Source organism: Austrofundulus limnaeus, unplaced genomic scaffold (genome assembly GCF_001266775.1).
Source record: "Austrofundulus limnaeus strain Quisiro unplaced genomic scaffold, Austrofundulus_limnaeus-1.0 Scaffold585, whole genome shotgun sequence".
Lineage (NCBI taxonomy): Eukaryota > Metazoa > Chordata > Actinopteri > Cyprinodontiformes > Rivulidae > Austrofundulus > Austrofundulus limnaeus.
Window position 1 is genome coordinate 190,857 of NW_013952987.1, and position 7,324 is coordinate 198,180.

Sequence of the window (7,324 nt, forward strand, 5' to 3'; positions counted from 1 at the left end):
CTGAAGAAGTGTCTTGGAGGAGAGACGAAATGTTTCATTAGAGAAGATCCCGTCCAGAAGACCTATACTATTTTTTTCTTTTTAAACAACAAACAGATTTATTACTGAGGAAAGCTTAATGACAATATATTTACATTTATTTTGAAAATAGTTAATCAACAAAGAAACGGGCTAAACTTAGTTACTTTGTAACGTTTGGAAAATGAGAGGAATGAGTTGTTAGATGTTTCAYGTGTTTACTGGAGCTAAACACAGCTGAGTTCTGCTCCACACCTCTTTTGGTTCCATAAAGTTCCCTTCATTCCTGAAAACTCACATCTGTATGGATCTTGGCCGGCTCCATCTTTGGTTTTTGAACAGCCAGAGGCAGCATGAAGATGAACTGGTCTTTTACAGCCATTGTGTGGAAATTTTTGTCAAAGAGCCATGTTTAAGTGCTTTCCAGCAACTGCAGTTACTATAATGTAAAATTAATTTTCAAGCTGAAATTGTAAAACATCGGTATTTTTGTCAAGTATTTATAAAGCTAGAAGGTTTTTTTTCTATGATACCTTATTGACTATGTTAAAAAAACATCCATTTCCTGCAACTTAMAGCTGTCTGTTACATGCTTATTGTGCCCTCCGATCCGTATATTTGAAGGAACAGATCGGTTTTCTGCCACAGCCAGTTCCATTTCTGTTTTAGTATTTACAGCTCAAAGTCAGAGGACTGTCACCCAGAAGAGGGATCAGTTTGGACTTTAGTTAGTGGATAATTCTGATGATATTTACAAAGGATCAAACAWGTGTTTACAGTGAATAATAACATCACCATAAAGCATTACTGATTTCCATAGGCATTAAAATGACCCTCAGGCTATAATTATCATTTGTAACGTCTCACTAAAATGAACGACAGCTTCTTATTGACAAAAAGTCATGTCCCACAGGAAGTGGTTTTAGAGAAGTGTGTAGTCTCCACTGACTGATTTGAAACACTATTCCCTAATAAAAATATTTATAAAAAGTCGAATGCAAAGTAGAGAAACAAACTTTGAAGTGTACTTTACTCTTATGGCAGGAAAGTAGTATCTCACTATGCTGTGACTGTTGAAAATCAATATGACAAGATATGAAAATGTCTGTCTTACGGTTTTACTAAAATTCTAATGTTTGTGATCCACATACCAYGTGGCTGTCTTTTGCTCGGTAATTTTTTGAAAATCATGACTCGTTTTTACAAAATTACTGGCCCTCCTCAGCAGGGTTGTGTAGAGACCACTAGAGGGGCAAGTGTTCCAAGTAAAACAAGGGCACATATAACCCCTGGTAGGGTGTCCCAAGGCAGATTGGTCCACAGTGACAGGCCACACAAAGAATGGTTCTAAACACTTGTATGGGCAGAAATAAATGAAGGCGCTCAATGTCCCTTGCCCGGACGTGAGTAACCAAGACCCCACGCTGGACCCAGGCCTGGGGGAGAGGCTCATCGGTGTGCACCTAGTGACCTGGTCTCTACCCAGGGGGCCTCGTCGGGCTCCGCCCAAATGAGAAACATGGGTTTGCCTTCCTGTGGGCCCGCCACCTACAGGAGGGGCCATATAAACTGGGTGCATTGTTTATTTGACAACCTTTATTTAACCAGGCAAATCCCTTTAAAATCATAGGTCTCTTTTGCAATTTACACCTGGTCTTGAAGGCAGCCTACGATGCATGTTTTTTTTTTTGTCTGTGGGAGGAAACCAGTGAACCTAGAGAAAGCCCACACAAACTCAAGGCCATGACAGCATGGRGGGCAGCCTAAGGCAAGGGGTTAGGTGCTCTGACCCTGGCCTACCAAAGCTGGCTTTTGGGACCAGAGAAGTGATGTTCCATGTTTCAAAAGTTTGAAYGGGGCACTTGATGGTCCAGAGGCAAAAAGGACAGTTGCCAGCACCACCTGAGGTCTATCTGTGCACATCCATGTCAATGGACTGTGCTTACACCATGCCTTTCTATCCAACCAGGATACTTAAAGCGCTTTACTCTACAGTCTGCATTCTCATTTACCCATTCACACACACATTCATTTTGCACTCTACTAGATCTCTCTACAAAGCTAATACAAGTAAATCAATCTAAAGAGACTAATCAGCGCTTTAAATCACACATCACGCAGTGGGGATTCAGTGTCTTGCCCAGGAACACTTCAGCATGTGTCCGAATAGCAGGGAATCAAACCACTAACTCTCGAATTTGAGGAACGACAACCTTAAACACTCAGCCACTTGTCCTGATGCATCTCAGTAATCCAGGTAAAAAAATCAAAAAGAAAAAATTGTATAGGTCCTATACTATAGGACCTATACAATTTTTTTCTTTTTGACTCAGCCACTTGTGCCCTGTCTATGTTCAAGAGAATTTTAACTTCAACTTCATCCCAGCTAGGCAAGGGGCATTGAGTCTGAGTGGGCCTTGTTCCATGCTTTAATTGTTGAGGTAGCTGCCTTGAGTTGTTGCTGCAAGGTTGTTGGTGCTTCTTGTGCTGGCCATCCTTGAATTTGGTGGTGGGCACCCTAGGTAAGGGAAGCTGTCAAGCAGGAGTCCTATCAGACTTTGTTGGCTGGTAGGACTCTGGAGGAAGTTGAGGAATATCAGCAGGCAAAGCAGATCGCAGCCCGGGCCATAAAAGCTTGCATGTGGGAGGAGTTTGGTGAGGCCTTGGAAAAAGATTCTCAACTGGCTCTAAGGAGATTTTGGCAAATCATCCATTGGCTGAGGTGGGGGAAGCAGCATGTCACTACCACTGTGCTCACTGAAGGTGGAGGGCTGCTGACCACAGCCAGTGATGTTATCGGGTGGTGGCAGAAATACTTCTCTGACCTTCTCAATCCATCTATCACGTCTTCCATGGAGAAAGCTGAGTCGACTGTCCATWATAGGGGCTGAGGTAGTTAAGCTCCATGGTGGCAGGGCTCCAGGGTTGGACAAGATACGCCCTGATTTCTATAAGGCTCTAGATCAGGGGAGCACAATTTGAAGAGTTAATTCAATCACTAAATCAGATGTGTTGGAGCTGGATAACCTATAAAACAGGCAGGATAGCGACCCTCGAGAAATGGAGTTTGACACCCCTACTCTAGATGTTGTCGGGCTGTCTTGGTTGACATGCCTTTGCCACATTGCATAAAAAATGGGGGAAGTCCCACTGGGTTGGCAAACAGAGGTGGTGGTTCCCTTTCTCAAAAAGGGGGACTGAAGATGTGTTCCAGTTATGGAAGCATCACTCTCCTTAGCCTCCCCAGTAAGGTCTATTCAAGGGTACTGGAGAACAGAGTCCGAATAATGGTCGAACTTCAGATTCAGGAGAAACAATGCAAGTTCCATCCTGGCCGTGGAACACTGTGACCAGCTCTTTAGCCTCACTAGGGTCCTTAAGGRAACATGGGAGTTTGATAATTCAATCTATTTGTACAGTTTTGTGGACTCTATCAGTCTATGTTCCTATCCTCACMTATGGCCACAAATTTTGGGTAATGACTGAAAGAACAAACTGTGGATAGAGGAGGTCAAATGAGTWTCCTCTGCAGGGTGGCTGGAGTCATCTTAGAGATAGGGTGAAAAGTTCAGTTATCCTGGAGAGACTCAGAGTATAGTCATTGCTCCTCTACATCCAGAGGAGACAGTTGAGGTAATTCAGGCATCTGGTAAGGGTGCTTCCTTTATGCCTCCCTAGGGAGGTGCTCTARGCATGTTCACTTGGGAGGAGACTCCRAGGAAGACCCAGGACATGCTGGAGAGACTATGTCTCTCGACTGGGAATGCCTCAGAATCCTCCCAGAATAGCTTGAAGAGGTGGCTGGGGAAGGAGAGGTTTGGACCTCCCTGCTCAAGCAGCGGCCTCAGAGACCTGACTCTGGAACAAGATCATGGATAAATGGATGGATGGATTTTAGCAAATTAACAGAACTGTGCCCACCACTAACAATATCACTAAATAAGGCCAAGCGTATTTACTGATTCTCATCTGTCCCTTTCCCATCTTACTGGAACTGTTTCCTTGTCATGGTAGTTTTTCTTTCACAGCATAAAATAAATGGTTCAGACTCAATATGTCATTCATCTTTGGTAAAAACAATTGTCATTTATCATCTCAACTATCACAGTTCTCTCCTCCTGTTAAGATCTGCATTTTTGTTTGTTTCTATACTATATTTTAAGTCTTTGGTAATGTTTATGTTCCTGATTTAGTCTTCTTTCATATTTCTTTGTTCTGCCACACCCACCTGAACCTGACCCTGTTTGTCCCTACACAGGCGTTTATATCCTTGGTCTGTGGATTTGTTCTTTGGTTCAGTATTGCTCCCTGTTTGTGTTTGTTCAGTTACGTTACTTGTGTCTAATCCCCACGAGTTCCATGTTGGAAAGTRTGGTTTTGAAGGCACATTTGTTTTATAAGTCAGAGTAAAGAGATCACTGTCTGCACTTTGGGTCATGACAACCTGCAAACAAGTCATCTACTAGAATTCCCAACTTGTACAGTGAAAAGTCTACAATAGCAACATTGTGAGTCTGTTTGGTCAACCCCCCCCCCCCCCAACCCCCCCCCCAAATAAAAACTGCTTTTGAAATTGTCATCTAACTGAAGTAGCCAGAATGCAGACAGATTCTGCTCCATTGCTGTGTTTTCTTAGCCTGGCCCTTGCCTTCCTGTGCAGCTCCGCTCAATTCTAGTTTCCCTTCTCTGCTCCATCTGGGATTTCTCCCATAGATAAGGATTTCTTCAGGAGAATTTTTGTCGGGCCAATCAGAGAACAGAACGTCAATTTTCTGTGCAGTGTCTCTTGTAGTTTATTTTACCTGGGCCAATCAGCAAACAGAAGGTGGCGTTTTGAATGACATCAATTTTCTGCTCAGTGTCTGCTAGTTATTTTAGCATACGGCAGTGGAGGAAGTGACTGAAGCCAGTCTGTGTTGATAAGGCTTCCAAATTAAAATAAAATTTGTCTGACAAAGCAGCATCTCTTATTTACAGCCGTATCGTTCGGCTCGGTACTTCTCTCCTCTCAGTAGGGTTGTTTACAGCACACTCAATTTCCGGTTAGCTTCTCAGTTTAGCCTCCTTCACAGCGACACACATCATGGCCAACCGATYCAATCATTTTAAACTTCAACAGAGGCCACGCCTCCAGCAAGAATCACTTCTCTATATATAGCCAGACCCTCGACAAAGCAAAGTGAAGGACAAGGGTCTGGTTTTTACTGYTACTGTTTTCTCTACATTGTTGAGGGTTTGGAGACGGGAATTCACAAATATTTTAAATTTTTTGTTTAAAGACGTCTGTTCTGACCTTTACTTTCTTTTTAAATAGATGTAGCATTACTATGTGAACTCCTTTGTATCCAACAAATAATTATGGCATTTAAAAATCATTTATATTGTCTCATTAAAGATTAAAGAAAGGTGTTCATCAATAAATTATTGTTAGAATGCTTGTAATCAATTTGTAAAAATTGTGTATAACACTGTAAGCCACACACTATAAGCCAAAGCTTATTTTTTGTGCTTCTTTTCAGCTTCTTTCAAGTAGTTTATAGCCAAGTGCAGAAGGCACAAATGAATGAGAACAAAAGGAGGCATGGGGTTTGATTGGCAGTTGAAAGGAAGGCCACAAAAGGTGAAGAAATATCAGTACAAGAGCCAACAGAGAGGTGTGTGTGTGTTTGTGTCTGAATGTGTTCATGGGAGGCATGATGGAGTGTGAGAGAGAAATAGGGAAAGTAAAAGTAGGAGACCAAAGAGAACTGAATGAMAAAGAATGAAAATAGAGGCTGAGAGGAATCCTGATTTTTCATTTCAGCTGGTAGACCCAATGCTTCAGGATCAGACAATAAGGCCTGATGACTTTGGGAAGCTCAGGCAGCGTAAGGCCTGGAAGATGGTGGGAGGATGATAAAGAAGGTAAGAAAATATCTCAGTGAGGAACAAAGCGAKGGGGAGGAAAGAGAAATGATATGGGAGTAAATAACAGCAACACTAAAGGACAGAATTCAGACAGATTGAGGAACCATTTGGGTAAAAAAAAGTGGGAAGATTTTACTGCTCATGGCAATGTGTTGGTGCAGTTGATTTAATGTTGTTTCGAGTCACAAAACAACCTTTCCTTAGGCATGAACAGCCAAGTCAAAGGTCAAGGACAGCATGGACAGATGGTCAGACAGACTCATGAAATGCCTTCTTTAAACAATCCCTGTCAGCGGTGAGTTTGTGTCCTTCACCCCAATCCTGTATGAGTAGAATTAAAACATGTCCTTCCCAGCCTCCCTCCTTTCTTCCCCCCTTCCTCCCCCCGTCTCCTCTTTTCTCTCCACCCCCTCTCTCATTAAAACTGTGCGCCTCAGCTTCTAATTAAATCCCACTTGAAAGTCTTAAAAGTCAGGCTCAGATTGATTCAATTTGCATTTCTGAACAGGGAACATTGCCTAAAAGGATTAATAAACTGGTTGAAAATACCTCTTTCTGCAGTGAGCTGTTGTTGCTTGTAAGACAACACCCCTTCACCACTTCTTTTCCGTGCATTCTTTCACTCTTTTCAACACGTTCACTTTCACTTATTTACACACACACATACACATGCAAGACCCTAAAAGCAGTGAACCTGGGGTGCCAATCATTCATTCATTCATTCATTCATACACACATGCACACACACATACTTGTCTGTGATTTCAACCTTCACTTGTCAATTGAATTCACGTTTAAAAAGAAATAATAGGTAAAACTTTAAAAGCAGAGAACACACACACACACACACAGTAGCAGTGAAACCCTGTTTGGCAGACATCCAGGTTTTTTGGCAGAACGTGATGGAAGCCTACAATGAAGGTTGGGGGGGGGGGGGCACACAAAGCAAATGAGAAGAAAAGTGCTGGTGTGTGAGTGTATGTGTGTTTGTGTGTTTGTGTGTGTGTTGGGGGAAGTAAACGCTCAATTGATACACGCTGCAGAATTAAAACAGCAGAAGGGAGTTTGGCACAGAGACTTACGGCCAAGCTGATGACGTGCTACAGATGAACACTTGGGTGATGTGCTGCTGGTAAAAATTAAAACATTTTTCAAAAAACATGTGTTTTCATTATTATACTGCAAAGAAATGTACTTTGTGTAAGTATATGTCAAGTATACTAATGTCTCACTCTGACAGCAACAGACAAGATTATCCAGCATAAATAACATTATTATGTTGTTGACATGTTTTAGTTTTTCTGTGCTGTTTATTTCCTCCCTTTGTTATTTACTTGTTTTATTTAAGTACTGTCCTTGACTGTTTTGACAAGGGCCAAAAAATGTATTATCATAATTA